This window comes from Xenopus laevis, chromosome 3L, assembly GCF_017654675.1.
Source record: "Xenopus laevis strain J_2021 chromosome 3L, Xenopus_laevis_v10.1, whole genome shotgun sequence".
Taxonomy (NCBI): Eukaryota; Metazoa; Chordata; class Amphibia; order Anura; family Pipidae; genus Xenopus; species Xenopus laevis.
Window position 1 is genome coordinate 125,713,899 of NC_054375.1, and position 17,459 is coordinate 125,731,357.

Here is a 17,459-nt window from a genome sequence, read left to right on the forward strand (position 1 = left end):
CTTTGTAATTCGAATTCAAAAAGACCGAAATTAAATCAAAGGTTTTTTTTTTTTGGCCAAATAGGTTCGTTTTCAATCAAATAGGTTCGTTTTCGTCTGAATCAAAGTAAAAGCGCAATCGAATTTTACGATTCAAAGTTTTTCCAGAGTCCACAGATTGACTACAAATAGGTTCTAGGAGATCCCCCATAAGCTAAAACAACAATTGGGCATGTTCTAGATGGCGAATGTCAGAATTTGGATTTTTAAAGAGACAGTACATGATAAATTTCAAAATTCAAACTTTCAAATTTTTTTCAAATTCAAATCCAATTTGCACTATTCCCTAGTCGAAGTAAACAAAAATTAGCTCAAAAATCAATTTTTTTTCATTTGAATTTTCACTTTGACCTTTGATAAATCTGCCCCAAAATTTAGAGTCTGCACCTGAATTACTGAGCTGCCAGATTGAAAGTCCAGAGACAGGAACATTCAACTTTAAACTTAGATTTTGGAAAAACAGTAAAAAAATAAATAATGGGAAGTAATTGAAAAAAGTCTTTTTTTCTGGGGAACAATCTGAAAACAACTGAAAAAAAAAAAAGTGTTTGGAAGGTGAACAGCCCCTTTAATGGATCTAGTATCCAGCCTTTAGGTTTTTCCATTATTTTTACAAACAATAAATTCGTTTGACGCAAGCAAGAAAGACAATAAAACTAAATAATCCCCCATTCAAACCTGTATTTTAACAGAAAGAGTCATTGAGATAATCCCAAGCAAGAGTTCTTTAAAATACACACAACCAACGAAACATCTTAGGATCCAATCAATAATAAAGTAAAAACAGTAAATGAATCCAAGTTAGAGCTGACTCTGTAACAGTCCTGTTGCCATGGGCATTCCATAATGGTGTATGTACTCCAAAAATAATCTGCATTAGTACTTCATTGCGGTACTGGGTACAGATAAGTAGGTACCGTAATACAGAACAATGGACACATTTATGATTACATGGGATAAGGAGGTTTGCCTGTAGAAGGGTTTAGTCTCTATTGTAATGCTACAATTTCCTTTAAAACGGATGCCATAGCCAACACTTATAGGGGTTGTTCATCTTTGAGTTAACTTTTACTATGATGTAGAGAGTGATATTCTGAGACAATTTGCAATTAGTTTTAATTTTTTATTATTTGTGGTTTTTGAGTTATTTAGCTTTTTATTCAGCGGCTCTCCAGTTAGCAATTTTTAGCCATCTGGTTGCTAGGGTCCAAATGATGTGATATGAATAGGAGAGGGACTGAATAGAAACATCAGTAATAAAAAGTAGCAATAACCATACATTTGTAGCTTTACAGAGCATTTGCTTTTTAGATGGGGTCAGTGACCCCCATTTGAAAGCTGGAAAAAATCAGAAGAAGACGATAAATAATGAATAAAAAATAAACAATGAAGACCAATTGAAAAGTCTCTTAGAATTGGCCAATCTATAAGATATAACATAAAGTTAACATAAAAGGTGAACCACCCCTTTAAGGGGGAATGTTACATTGCGCATTACAACTAAGCAAAGGTTTAGCGTTAACACCCGGGGGCAGATTTATCAAGGGTCGAATTTCGAAGTGATAAATACTTCGAAATTCGACCATCGAATGGCTTTACTTCGACTTCGAATATCGAAGTCAAAGTTTTTTTTCACCGAATTTGACCATTTTGCATTTGAAGTAAAAACATTAGATCGAACGATAAAATCCTTCGAATTGAAGGATTTCATCCGTCGATCAAACAATTTTTCTTCGACTTTAAAAAACATTGAAAACTGCTCTAGAAGGTCTCCATAGGCTTACATAGCACTTTGGCAGGTTTAATTTGGCGAAGTATTGAAGTCGAAGTTTTTTTAAAGAATCGAATTCGAAGTCGAAGTTGTAGTATCTTATTCGATGGTCGAAGTATCCAAAAAATTACTTCAAATTTTGAAAATTCCCTCGAATTCACTTCGACCCTTGATAAATCTGCCCCCTGGAGTTTTGTTAAATATTTTGTCACAAAAAAATCCTTTGCGATTGTGAAATTGTTTTACATACACTGTGAATGTTCGCAAAAGCCATTTAATCTTTTTAAATAGTTTAAAGGGGGGTTCTTTCACTCTATCTTGTATATGAATAAATCTACTTTTGTCCTGAAACCTTTGAAACAAAATTAGGATGACAAAGACTGTGATGATGCAATTTATGGTCCTTTAGTGATCAAGTATTATTACCCATAATTCACAAATAACAAATAGACTGTGCTCAAAAGGCTAAAAGAACCAATCTCTATGTGCCTTTGACTCCTGCTTCTCTCCTTTCATAACAGGGATATATACAATTTGAAAACTAACTATATAATATCCAATGCCATGTAAAATTGTGTATACCCTTGTATAGGAATGTATTAATGGATTGTTCATTCAGTCAGTGAGGCAGAAAACATCAGTTCAGTCTCGGCACATGGATTCCATGGATTAATGAGAAGTCAACATACACATTCTTGGCTATAATTGGATTTTTTTTTTAACAATGGTGTTTTTTTTTCATTGCACTTGTTTGATATATTTATAGAACATAATAATATGATGGGGCTCATTAACTAACAGTGTACACAGCACTAGAAGGAAAATTCAAAATGTTTCTTCTTTTGTTTTATTGAGTTAATTTACAAACAATTTCAAGTGAGCACTAACTGTGCACTAAATAAACATCCATGGCTTGTGCACATCATGCCTTTATTGTCATGGTTGCACATTAAAGCCTATTAGGTTTAGGTTAGGTGATTAGGTTTATTCCTACCTAGTGCTGTATGCAGTATGAATGGATCCACAATATCTTAGTATGATGCAGGCCTTGTTCTACAGTGTTTCATAAAGAGGACTGAGCATTTACCTATCATAATTCATTTATAAAGCCCCAGCAAGTTACACAGTGGTTTACATTGATTTAGGATGAACCCTTACAAAAGGGTTACAAATTAAAATCAAATCATAGGGCCCTACTTGCAAAGCATTAGGGTACATTTGAAAGATAAGGAATTTAAAAATAATTGGTGATTTAAGATAAGTTAATGTCTGATCAATAGAGAGTGTGTTAGGAGATTAAATAATTATTTCTTTAATGTGTAAATAGTTTGGGCAATATCCCCTATATGATAGGGGTCCTGGAGGCTTCAGAGAGAGGAATGCTTAGTCAATGTGAGGAATGCAGATTGAGAGAGATAATCTGCAGAATAATTGAGTATTATTTATCTAATATCCTTGAGTTGACAAAGAGTGTCCCAAGTCTGTAACCTGCCTACCTGCAAGAAGTAGTTAATAAACTGTGAGTGTTTTCATCACAACTTTGTGAGTATGCCTGCACCCTACAGTAAAGTCTGCCCACACAACTGGTGGCCCTTTTACGAGCATCTGAAAATTTGGAAGGAAGGGGAAAATCTGGTAACTCGAGGCAGAGCATTCCAAAGACAGACAGAAGCCCAAGAGAAATCTTGTAGATGGGATGAAGTGATGAGAGGAGGAAAGGTGAAGGTCAGAAGCAGAGCATTGGTTACATGAAGGAGTGTACTTTGAGATAAGACCTCAGATATAGGAAAGGGCTTAATTGTTAAGGGCCTTGAATATGATTGTTATTAATTTCAGTTTGATTTGAGAGAAGATTGGGAGCCAGTGAAAGACTATGCATAAAAGTGTAGCTGATTTGACGTGATGAGATAGATAAATTAGTCGAACAGTGTAAAAGGTAATGGGTTGGAATTCCTGCTAGGAGTAAGTTTCAGTAGTCAAGATGGGAAATAATTAGTTATGAGCGAAATTTGAGTTGAATCTAAGCTGAGAACATATTCGGGCATTGCTGAACAGTGTTTGGATGTGCAGTGCAAAAGACAGTTAAAGGAAAACTATACCCCCCCAAACAATGTAGGTCTCTATAAAAAGATATTGCATAAAACAGCTCATATGTTAAACCCTGTTTCATATAAATAAACCATTTTCATAATAGTAATAATGTGCCATTGGGTAATTATAAATAGAAAATTGCCATTTTAAAAAATAAGGGCCACCCCCTGGGATTGTACAATTCACTGTGCACACAAACATACAGACAAACCATACTTGTTAGGTCACATGAGCCAATTAACAGACAGAGTTGTGTCTTTTGTTTCAACACTTCTTCCTGTTACAGTTAGAGTTGTAGTATTTCTGGTCAGGTGATCTTTGAGACAGCACACAGACCATTAAAAATGGTGGCTCAATGCAATGGATGTAAAAGGGAAAGATTTACTTAAATATATAGACCAGTTTGGTAAGATTCTTTAATATGCCACTTAATATGATATAAGCTGTTGCTTAAGTGTTCATTTTGGGGGTATAGTTTTCCTTTAGGAGTCTCAGATAGTTCCTAGTCAGCATGCCTGTGTGATTAATTGAAAAATTATATTATTGACTGTGAGTGAAACCTGAGGTACAGGAGATGTTTGACGAAAAATAATAAATTCTGTTTCAGGAAATTCAGTTTCAGGTGGCACTGTGGCATCTAGGAGAGATACTGTAGCGAAAGACAGTCTGTAAATTGGGAAAGGAAAAAAAGGGAGACGTTACCAGCATAAAGTGTAAACTGAAATCCAATCGACGGAATGTTTTCCTAAAGAAGTAGTATACAGTGAGAACAGCAGAGGAACTCCAACACAGAGGGAATAAGGTGGAGGTAGAGACAGCAACTTGAAAGAAAAAGGTATGATTTAAACCATGAAAAGGCAGTGCCACATGTGCCAGTTTAGTATAAAATCACTAGGAGCACTGGGTAGTCAACGGCTTGTGAGAGATCTAAAAGAACAGAATAGTAACCTTTAGACTTTGCCTGAAGATAACTGATTACTTTGATGAGTGCAGTTTCTGTTTTGTGTTGGGTGGAAGCTAGATTGCAGGGGATCGAGAATGGGGTTGTGAGTTAGATGCTGGACCAGGCAGATGTAAACAGGTCTTCAGAACAATTTGGGCAAAAATGGAACTAAAGAAACAGGACGATAGTTGGTAGAAATCCCAAAATTATGAGCATTCCATATTTTGTCCTATGTTGGATTGGATTTTTGAGAAAAAAACATTAAATTGTGTTTTAATACTCACATTATTACACGTGGGCTCTTTTCTTTTTTCACTTATCTCTGCTTCATATTGTGTGAAAAATCTGGCTGGCCAAGGACCAATGTCCTCTAACTGTTCAATTGGTTAATGTATCCCTATTAGATATTGGTTGTGAAGGCAATGCTTCTGGTCAAGAGGTTCGTAGCGTGGTGCGCAATAACTTTTAGTGCAATCATTGGCAGAATTAACCCCTTACGAAATGCACTACCGTCACATACAAAAAGTAATAAACTAGAGGTCCATGCGGTCTTGCAGATCAGAAACAACTTCTCCAATAATAATTATCGTACAAGTCCCACAAGTATTATCATTAATACAAGCCCCTTTCTTGCTCTTCATTGGAGCCTCAACTGCTCATCAGGTAATTTATATTTGAACTTGACACTAATTAATAGTGTAATTAGTAAGACACACATTGTCCTGTTATTTTCATGAAGTGCTTTAGAATTCTTTTCTCAGTAAATAAGTACTAATAACCATTTAAAAAGATTGTTATGTCACTCATGACATCTTTATAAACCTGAAGTTCTAAAGAGCAAATTATTACTAATCTGCTATTGTTGTTTTGTAAGATATTTTGGAGTTACACAATACATTTTAACAACAACCTGTTTATTGTGCATGAAATGCCTGTATCATATCCCGTGTTGCTATGTATTATATTTCTAATGATGCTTCTCCCTGTCAACAGGATTTCTATTCTACCGCTAATAATGTCAAATGAGAATTCAAACCCAAAGTAGCTCCATTCTTCCATAAATGAATTATTGTTTTCTCTTTGAATATATAATTAATTTTTCCATCTGGAGAGCAATTTATATTGTTATTTTTCATAGCATTCATTTTATAAACAAAACAGACTCATGTTCAATATACAGTTGTTTTTTTTAATCCCATGGGTTGGGTACTGATGTACACGAAAAGTGGAAGAGCCAGAAATAAGTGGTAGAATTAAAACTTGTGTAGCACTATAGTAAATTGAGTGCACCGTTCACTGACTATGAGCTCCACTCCCAATACTGTGCTCCAGATAAGAGTAAGCCCTCACAAACGGTGTGCAGGCAGGGTGTAGTATAACTGTAGCTTGAGCAATAATAATCCTCAATGGAGTGTACATACAGAGCAAGCAGGAGCAAGCAGAATCATATATCAACAGTGGATAGGAATATATTCACAACACCTTTTGGTCAGTAGCTGTCCCCTACAGGGATGGAGACAATGTACACAATAGCCACTCTGGGTACACCCAGCCTTTTCCCTAAATTGAACTTGAGGGGAAACTCACATCCATGTCTGTACACTTAGACCAGTGATCCCCAACCAGTAGCTCACGAGCAACATGTTGCTCTCCAACGCCTTGGATGTTGCTTCCAGTGGCCACAAAGCAGATGCGTATTTTTGAATTCCTGGTTTTTGGGCAAGTTTTGGTTGCATAGAAAACAGATTTATGGCCATACATAGCCTGCTGCAGGCTGCCAGTCCACATAGGGGTTACCAAATAGCCAATCCCAGCCCTTTTTGTCATCTACAGGAACTTTTTCATGCTTGTGTTGCTCCCCAACTCTTTTTGCATTTGAATGTGGCTCACGGGTAAAAAAGGTTGGGGATCCCTGACTTAGACCCTACTTCTGGGCAATTAGTACCCGGGATCATAATCCCACACACATTCCTCAGAGGAGCCTCAAACTGCTCAGCTAAATAGCCTGCCTATCTGTCACTCCTAGAGTGATCTCTAAAGGTGAGTAGCTTATCCTTACTAGACGTGACCTGTCCAGGTTCCACTTGAGCTCTGCCTGCCTGCTCACAAAATGGACCCTGAGCACATGGCTGCACATACTTTATACAGTGCACTCAACTGGTCACTGTGTGAACACCAAGGAACATAGCTTTAAGCAGGGATAGGAACAGACCCCCCCCCTCTTAACTGTATTTTAGGACCCAGTTAGGCATCTATAACACTAGGGGACTGCCTGCTAAATAATACTGGGAGACTAATTTACCAGTCCCCTTCATTTGTCATAAATGAGGATGTTAAAATGATTGTTGTTCATTTTATCCTGAAAGACTAACATACAATGTCACAATAGCATGCCCTTTCCTGGTTTCAATGTTAATTGATGTGTAGTCAGATTCCTTGCAAGTCATACAGTCTATAGGGCACAGCATTTCCACCACCCTGTGCCTGACTCAGCAGGTTCCTTATCCGGTGATTGATTGTACTGTGATTACATAGACTTTTGCATTATGGCTAACATTCCATAATTAGCTTTTTACAAAAGGGAAGGATCGCCATCAGACATTTACTTCACAATATCTTGTAGACCTTCTAACTTAATTAAAGTGGTGGATGTTTAATTTCTGACAGTTGCTCCATTCATCATAATCATTTATTTATACAGTGCAAGCAAGTTATGTTAAGCTTTACAATAACTTATAATAAACATGGTTCTTACCATGATTTATTGCACAAAATTAGGGCCAGCTGGATATCTCTCAAGAGCTTACAATTCAAGAAGTTTTTTCAGGTACATGACAGTAACTACTGCCAGGGTAGGCACACAAGAAGGATGCAGTTGGGGGTGGAGATATGAGCGAGTGACAGGTAAGTGGGGGAGTGAGTTATAGGGGAGCTTAGTTTTGAAAATGTGTAGGGGGTGCTGGGCAGGTCTTGTGGGTGTGAACAGGGGTGGGCAGGTCACTGGGCCAAGTAGCATTTCCTACTGCTGTTTCTCTAAACAATTCTCAAGAAATTCACAGAGGTGTAGATTCTGTGTAGTTACTGTGATAGGATTATCCAATGTGTCATGCAACTCCTAGAAAGAGGTGTTACTTGTGAGAGTTACATGAATGGATGTGTGAAGTGTTCTGAAACCGCCGGGGTACAGAAGTTAGAACAGCATTGTATGTAGCAGACAGGTGGTGTCAAAGGCCCACACCTTTGTTCAGGGATGGTTTCTCCACCTTGACATGAATCGCCTCTTTCATGCCTCGTTCATGCAACTCTCACAAGTAACACCTCTTTCTAGGAGTTGCATGACACATTGGATAATCCTATCACAGTAACTACACAGAATCTACACCTCTGTGAATTTCTTCAGATGTCACCTCTTTGAAGAGTGTGGTATGGTAACAAAGAGGTCCCCAGTTTCTTGGGGAAAAGTGATTGATGGAATGTATGTTGGGCCACGGATTCTCAGATATTGTTACTGAGGTGAGACCAGTAGTGCTCTTAGCAGAGAAACACTTATGTCTCTCTGCAAGGTTTTTGTAATTGATGATCCGGGACTGGTCTTACTGGGAACCCGCAAGAGTAGGGTGGGGCAGATTCCCAAATCCGTAGGCCAGGTTTTCAAGAGGCCCTAGGCCTATTTAGTACACCTGATGCTGAGCAGCAGGGCTGAATGTGTGTGAGACAAACTGCTGGTGTTCTCAGCTTCAGAAGAGAAAACAAAGCATTTGTTTTGTGTTAACCAGAAGGTTGGATTTTCTGTTGAACTGCTGTGTTTCGGTTACCTTCCCCCTGTGAGGGGAAATTTCTGCAGCCACTGGAAAATAAAAGCGGGCAGGAAGCCCTTAAACCGATCCTGGTGTGTGAAGTCGCCTCTTTTGCAGCCTACCAGCGAGTGAACCCCCACAAGAGTTACAATGTGCCATTGTGATTGGATTAGTGGAAGAGTTTATATGCCGAGAACTTCCCACACCAGTCAGATGAACTGAAGAAGCTGCTTGGATGAGTAGTGAAACGTCTTCATTGATTACTCAGCAAGTCCAGTTGTTTTTAGATTTACCTATACTAGATATACCATGACCTGGATGAAGGAAAATCTTCATAGTCATATTGCAATAAACATTTCACTTCACTCAACTAGGCTTTATACCCATGACAATATAGTGACCTCTTTTTTTTAAAGGTTTTTTTTTTGCCAGTATAAAATAGAATAAAGCCTCACTCATAGGCATTATTACTGTATTCTGCACATTAATACCTTAAAGGAACAGTTCAGTGTATAAATAAAAACTGAGTAAATAGATAGGCTGTGCAAAATAAAAAATGTTTCTAATATAGTCAGTTAGCTAAATTGTAATGTATAAAGGCTGGAGTGACTGGATGTCTAACATAATAGCCAGAACTCTACTTCCTGCTTTTCAGCTCTTTAACGCTGAGTTAGTCAGCGACTATAAGGGGGGCCACATGGGACATAACTGTTCAGTGAGTTTGCAATTGATCTTTAGCATGGAGGGCAGATTCAAAAGCAAAGTTATAACCCATGTGGCCCCCCTCAAGTCACTAATTGTTTACTGCCTGGTAACCAATCAATATAAACCAAGAGAGTAGTGTTCTGGCTATTATGTTAGACATCCAGTCACTCCAGCATTTATACATTACATTTTTGGCTAATTGAAATATGTTTTTCATTTTGCACAACCTATTTACCCAGTTTTTATTTTCATACTGAACAATTCCTTTAAGATGACCATACACAGACCAATCTTATCTGCTTATTGGACAATTGCTCCTCAATTTATGAGCTATGTATATATAATCTTAGAAGGCTGAACTATCTTAATGGCGGAACTGTGAATGTGTTTCCCTTATGACAGGTCTACAAGGCCCCCAATGAACTATCTTAATGGCAGAACTGTGAATGTGTTTCCCTTATGACAGGTCTACAAGGCCCCCAATGTGTCTTCCAATCTTTGGCATGGAGGGCAAACTATCTGATCTGCCTACATTGTCTTATTAGGTGACCAATTCAGGCAAATGTCTTCCAACATTGTGACTTTCTCAATATGTCAGTAATACCCATGAATGGCCAGCTTTACTCATCTCATAAATACTAATTGTATGCAAACTGACACAGGGTAAGCCTGGCTGCAGAAGAAGCACTTTGGCCTGGTATCATAAACTGGCAAAGAAGAACTAGAATGCAATGAATTCATAGTAATACCTGTGTACAAATCACAGACAGAGCAAAAATGTATTTAGATGGGTGGGAGCCTGACATGGGGGCAAATTCACTAAGTTTCGTAGTTGCGCCAGGCGTAACTTCGCCGCACTTCGCCAGACTTCGCCATGCGTAGTTTCGCCAGCGTTCCGCAAATTCACTAAAATTCGAAGTTGCGCTCAGGGGTAGCGTAAGGTTGCGAAGTTGCACTAGCATTGATTCGCTAAGCGAAGCAAAGTTACGCTAGTGATGGTTAATTTGCATACGGCGCCAAATTCAAATTTCAATGGAGGAATACGTACAATCACTACAAATGCCTGGGAAACTTTTAAAACATCAAATAAAATTCTTTTTTTGCCCTACACATGTGCCCACTGTATAGTTAAGTTGCCATGAGTTAGGGAATGTAGGGGGGAAGGAGGGGAATTTCGATCTTTTTCAGCCTATCACCCATAATATACAAAAAACGCCAGCGTTTTTTTGGGACTTAGAAAAAATTTGAACTTTTTTTGAAGCAATCCCTATCTACTCTATTGCGCTTCGCCTGGTCTGAGGTGGCGAAGGAAGTCTAGCGTAAAAGGTAGCGTTCAGTACAATGCGCGTGTTAGTGAATTTGCGTAGTTATGTCCGTTGCGGAAATTCGCCAGGCGTAAGGGTGTGAAGTTACACTAGCGAATTTACTCCAGCGTTCGTTAGTGAATTTGTGAAGTAACGAAAATGCCCAACGCTAGCGAATTGACACTAGCGTTAGGCGCTTTGGCGCTTAGTGAATTTGCCCCATAGAGTCTGGCTGAGCACATACTGTTTAGCCAAACTCTCCATTTATATCCAACATTCTTCCTGGAATAGTAACAGTTGCCACAATAGAATACTTTTCAAAGGCTCTGAAATCTCTTATAATAGGAAGGTATTCAATCTATAAATATCTATCAATCGGTCTATCTCTCATCTATCTATTCATCTATCTAATTTCTCTATGTAATTCAATTGCTCAGGAAATTTGATTAACGATTTAGAATAAATACTTATTTTAGATACAGCTAAGTGCAAGTTAGCAATCTAGGCCTATTTGCACACTCAAGGCTAGTAAGATCAAAGGCATTACAGTATTTGCTACTCTATAGGGCATGTTAGCCAAGAGCAAGCAAGGATCTATAAAACATCACATCTAAGATCTGTCTCCAGGGAGATACCGATGGTCTCAAAATCCACATGGAATAAACAATATATCTTCAGTTAAGCACTGTGAAATGCAATATAACAAGTCCCAGGAATCCAGCCGTGCAACAGCAGGGCATTCTGGTTCAGGCATTACATGAATGGAGCAGAAATTAACAGATCCAACGCTTGCCTTTATGTGAGCTCTTGACTACACAGGCCTCATGAGGATACTACAGGCTAGAATACACAAGAGGGGAAAAAAGTAAAATTTATTCAAACCTTTAGACATAGCAGCCTGGAAATGACATTAAAAGGTATGTGTATGATTTTCATACATAAGGCTGGGTTACTTTAGAAACTTTATTTGCGTGAATGGATTTGAGTGCATTGATTACTATTTTCTATTGTTATTTTGATATGAAACTATTGCCTGTATGGATAAAAAGTCAGCAGTTTTACTGGATGAATTCAATATTATCTCAGAGCATATAGTGTATTTGCATATCAGCCATTAGGTATTTCCAGCATCAGTATGTTGGAAGTAGGCATGGTTAGTAGTGCCAGGGCCCACAGCTAAATAGGTGTCTTATTGTCCGATTTTTTATGTAAAGTTGGAGTGTACAACATGTGGCCCTTCAGTTGGATAAAACAATTCCTAGGTCCAAACTAAATGATTGCAGGCTGTGCAACACTGATATGAAGTCAGTCTTGCATTGTCACCATACTATACTTGCTAACCCTAAGCCACAGTCCCTTCCCAGAGGCTGTTATCCCAATGCTACTATAGGCATCATCTCTCCCTACTATACCTGCTATCCCACAGCCACCGTCCCTTCCCAGAGACTATTATCCCATTGCTGATATAGGCACCATCTCTCCCTACTATACCTGCTATCCCACAGTCACACTCCCTTCCCAGAGACTATTATCCCACTGCTACTATAGGCATCATCTCTCCCTACTATACCTGCTATCCCACAGCCACAGTCCCTTCCCAGAGACTATTATCCCATTGCTGATATAGGCACCATCTCTCCCTACTATACCTGCTATCCCACAGTCACACTCCCTTCCCAGAGACTATTATCCCACTGCTACTATAGGCATCATCTCTCCCTACTATACCTGCTATCCCACAGCCACAGTCCCTTCCCAGAGACTATTATCCCATTGCTGATATAGGCACCATCTCTCCCTACTATACCTGCTATCCCACAGTCACACTCAGGCCCGGACTGGTAACCTGTCCGTTCGGGCAAATGCCCGAGGGGCCGCATCTATATTGTGTTCATGTGGGCCGCTCCTGATCATAAGAAACTCATGCCACTGGGGGCCCCGCACCAGACTGCAGCGCTGCCCTGCAATAATAATCCTCCACCTACTTGCTCGAAGCAGTGTCCCCCTCTTTAATTTTTCACATGGAACAGTCCATTCTCATATATACGTGCTTGTGCTGCGCACACGTGCGCAGGATTTGACCCGTGATGATGCGACGCAGGCCCCATGCGTTACCATTACCAGCCTCCCCCAGGCGCGCTCAGTCAGGAAGGACCGGTCAAAGAAAGTGTACCGCACCATCAGGCACCAGCTGCTCGCCGGTCGAACTGCCACTGTCTCATCCTAGCCTGGCTGGCTGCAGCATCCACCACCATGTCTTTGGATAGGCTATTCGGCATTCGGTCGACTCCTCTTTTTCTCCAGTCAGCACCTGCTGCACCCAAGCCTCCTTCCAGCTCTGGGCCTCCATAATATCTTCCAGTAGTAAGTTAGGGTCAAAGACTCAGTCAGAGACTCCTCTCCTTACCTCACCCCCTGTAACATGACTTTCTACTGCTGTAATATCCATGAATCATTCATAATTCATGGATAATATACAGCATAGCATGTTAATTGTCTGATGATATTTTCTGGTCTGGTACTTCCCTCACACCTCCACCTGTTATTGCACAATAATTAGTTACAGTTTTTATTTTATAAAATTTTTTGTTTTATGCCTTATGTTTTTTATTCTGGCTATTTGTTGTCTTGCCTATGCCTTATATTGTTCTATTCTGCTCCTCTCCTATTCATATTCCAGACTCTTATTCAAAACAGTGTATGGTTGCTAGGGTAATGTAGACCATAGCAACCAGATTGCTAAAACTGCAAATGGAGAACTGCTGAATAAAAAGTCCATTGAGTGTTTACATGTGGGCTGCTTTGATTTGTTTGCCCGGGCTGCTTTTTACTCCCAGTCCGGCCCTGGTCACACTCCCTTCCCAGAGACTATTATCCCACTGCTACTATAGGCATCATCTCTCCCTACTATACCTGCTATCCCACAGCCACAGTCCCTTCCCAGAGACTATTATCCCATTGCTGATATAGGCACCATCTCTCCCTACTATACCTGCTATCCCTCAGTCACACTCCCTTCCCAGAGACTATTATCCCATTGCTGATATAGGCACCATCTCTCCCTACTATACCTGCTATCCCACAGTCACACTCCCTTCCCAGAGACTATTATCCCATTGCTACTATAGGCAGCATCCAGCTCCACCCCACTTGCCTCTCTTGTCTCTTCTCCTTTACCCATGCCAATCTCCCCATATTTCCGTATAGCTTCTCCTTTACAGTTCCAGCAGTTATATCACATTGTAGCCAGAACATTCAACAAGCTACTCACAACCTGTCACCATTAAGACCATCCCTTTCCTTACTGGATGTGAGGCTGATTGGATGTGTGACAAGACAAGCTGTATATCTAGTGGGGGTAGCAAGCAGAGTTCACTTTACAGGGAGCAAGACGGGTGTAAGAGTCAAGTTTGCGCACATACATTTTGAAAGAGCCTCTCAAGAACAATGTAGCCAACTTGAACCTCCTGTCTCTGGTTTCAGCCCTGGTTGCTGCGGCTAAGAGTGAGAACCAGAGGATGGACCTGGGTGGGGGGAGCATCAGATTCAGGGCCCACCGGGATTTTTTTTCCAGTATCCTGGTGGGCCAGTCCGACCCTGGCTAGATGAGAGGATGGCCCCTGACAAGTGTTATTGAATTTGAATGCATAAAGAATACAGCCACATATATATTTTCTATTTTGTACATAAGATTAAATAATGATATGTTTTTCTCTTTTGTATAACATCATTTCGATGCTTCTAAATGGAATCTGCACACTTGAATGCTATTAGAATCTCTGCTAAAGACCAATGCCAAGCGTATTCATTCCTTTCAGTCCCATGTTCACTTAACAGACATAAAGAAATGAATCTCAAAGCAGCCATTTGCTGTATATATCCATCCATAGCCTTGCAAGAACAATCACTCGGAGGCTTAACAAAAGCATCCGCTCACCAATGTGAATGTTGTACGATGCTAGCAATTTCGAGTTTAATACCATTCTCACAGACCTCCAGCTCGCTGCCTTATCTTGTTTAAGTGTTCCTGTTCAATAAATGCAATTTTCTTTTTTTGTCCTCAATTTGTATTTGCTACTTTTCCCAGAAATATCTTCATAAGCAAAGCTTCAATGATCAAGCCCGTCATCAACGACTCCGCAAAGGCACATGTATCATGCAGTGAATCAGAAGTACAACCAGGAACCACATCAGTGGGAATTTATACTGTTGGCCTGGTTGGAATATTAAGAGAGAGCTTTATTGTTGTGGGTCATTATTCAGTTTATTCCCTAAAATTATCAATATTGTGATTTTATATATATATATATATATATATATATATATATATATATATATATATATATATATATATATATATATATATATATATATTCAGGTGGGATGTAAATGAAGAATTTTAATTTGATTAATTTAATCACAGGCAGGGAGAGTATGACTGTAGAAATAGCACATGTTGCTTATTCTCCATCACAGTATTTATGCAGGCAGAGAGACCTCCGAAATACAGCCCAAAATCTTTCACTAGACCCAGTAGTATATGCAGCCTTTTGGTGGTCAGACTAATGCAAATCACATACATTTTCCTCAAGAATTTGTTTGAATGAAGTTAGCCAGAGGAGCCAATCAGCAGTTAGCTTTGCTCAATCTAGTATAGGTTGAATACTTAAAAAATACTTTCATTATGGGTTCCTGTAGCGAGTGCTCAAACGAGAGGTCTCTTAAAGTACCCTACCATTCCCCATATGACTGCAGCAATGTTAGCTGATCCACTGTTTACGGAACATCTTAGATTCCCTTGCTTGTCCTTGATGAAGCACTAGGTTTCCAGTCTCCATTATGGGATTAGTCAGACTTTGATGTCCCAGGGCCATACCTGCTGGTGCTCTTCTAGTATAGGTCCAGGCATCTTGATGGAGCAACCAACTCCTAAGCAGTGTAGTTACATGAAACGGAGCCAAAATGGAGGCTTTTGTGGCCTTAAAACCAGTCACACAATGCCTTTGTGATTGAAAGGAAGCAAACCCCACAACAACACTCCAATCTCAATCTATTGGAAATCCCTCACAGAAAAGAGCTGTTTTATTTTCAAAGGGACCAACTTAATAAAAAAAATACCCTTGGTATGTTGGGCAGGCACTGCGAAACTACCTGCACTCCTGATGAAAATCACCATGTCTTTAACTTGAATTTCAGAAATGCTTCAACCTGCTCTTGCAGAGACATAACATGCCGATTAAATTTTATGTAGGGTGTTCACACTTTCAACTTTCAACCCATAATCTATATGAATTTAGATGGTGATGCAAAACACAGGTACTGTAATGTTTTGCAACTAATTAAAAAAACCAAATGGTTCAGTAGAGTGTCCGTACTTATGACAAATGCTTTAATACTTTGGCACAACTTTTGTTAACTGGGTTGAACTCCTTTATCAAAAGCCTTCTGCTCGGGTTGGGATAAATGGCCTGTTATCCCTCTGCTTTCCCCTGACACAGGGAACTATACAAGGCTGCCCCTTGTAGCCACTACTGTTTGCCATTATCAAGCTGTTGGCTCTCTATTTTAGACATGCCCCTACCATCACATGATTTAACATTTCCCTTTAGGAGGACAAACTGGAACTATATGTGGATGATCTCCTATTGCTTTTGGCTGATTATCAGAATTTACTTCATGTAGCACCCAAGAAGGCTATTCTTTTGCTGCCATAACGCTGTTACTACTGCTATGCGCCTACCTCTTATAACATTCTTTACAGCTTTAAAAACTAACATTTCTTCCCTTTTTCTGATGGTGATTGACTGTGGCGCCTTCAGACCATGACCCTATGAAATGCAAAAAATAACCTCTGAGACCATGCAGAGCAACTGCCTCTGAATCAAACTGAAATTCTTTTGCCTGCCTAGTAAAATCTCTTCATGTATGAAAGGACTATATTTTATATTCTTGGAACTGCTAAAGCAAAGTAATATATATTTCTTTGACTGGCAAAATACAATGCTACATTGAAAAGTTGTTCTATTGTTTTTGAGAGGGTAGTAAAATGTTTATCTGTATCTGGCTGGGGGGTTCCTGGTGTCCTGTTAGCCCAGTCCAACACTGTTGGGGTCCTGGACAAGTCACTTAATCCCTTGGTGTCCCCAGTACACGTAGCACACCTGAAATAGCTGCTGTGATTGCTGTAAAGTGGTTTGAGTCCCAAAGGAGAAAAGTGCTACATAAATTATTCACCTTTCCTTTAGTTAATGGGGTCAGTGACCCTGACAACCAGGTTGCATTTTAAGTTGTAGGCAGGAGAGAGACTAACATTGTAAAATCCTAAAAAAAGGAGAAGATCAGCAAATGTGATTAGAAAAGGCAATCTAGAATACACAAAAGGATCATTTAAAAAGCAAATTAAATTAAAAGCACAGGATTTAACATCGCTACCTTTGGGGCCTGTTCTGATGACACAAGGGATGTGGCTGTAATAGATACTAAAGGCACTCAAGCATAAAGAACATGCATCCTTGCCCTGATAGTTGATCATTTGGAAAGCATTGAACAGAGTCTCTACAGAGCACATTTGCTCTGCTGCCTGATTGAAACACACACTATACCTTTCAGTGGCTTAATGTTTGGCAAACCTGAGCGCTGCTGTATGTCCAAGGCATTTGTATGTTCTCCCCATGTCTGTGTTGGTTTTCTACCAGAACATACAGACATGATAAATATCTCCTGATGTAACTAACCGTAGATTACAAGCTGCAATGGGTCCGACGTGGATGTACAGTAAATGATGAAAGTGTTGGTAATATCATATATGA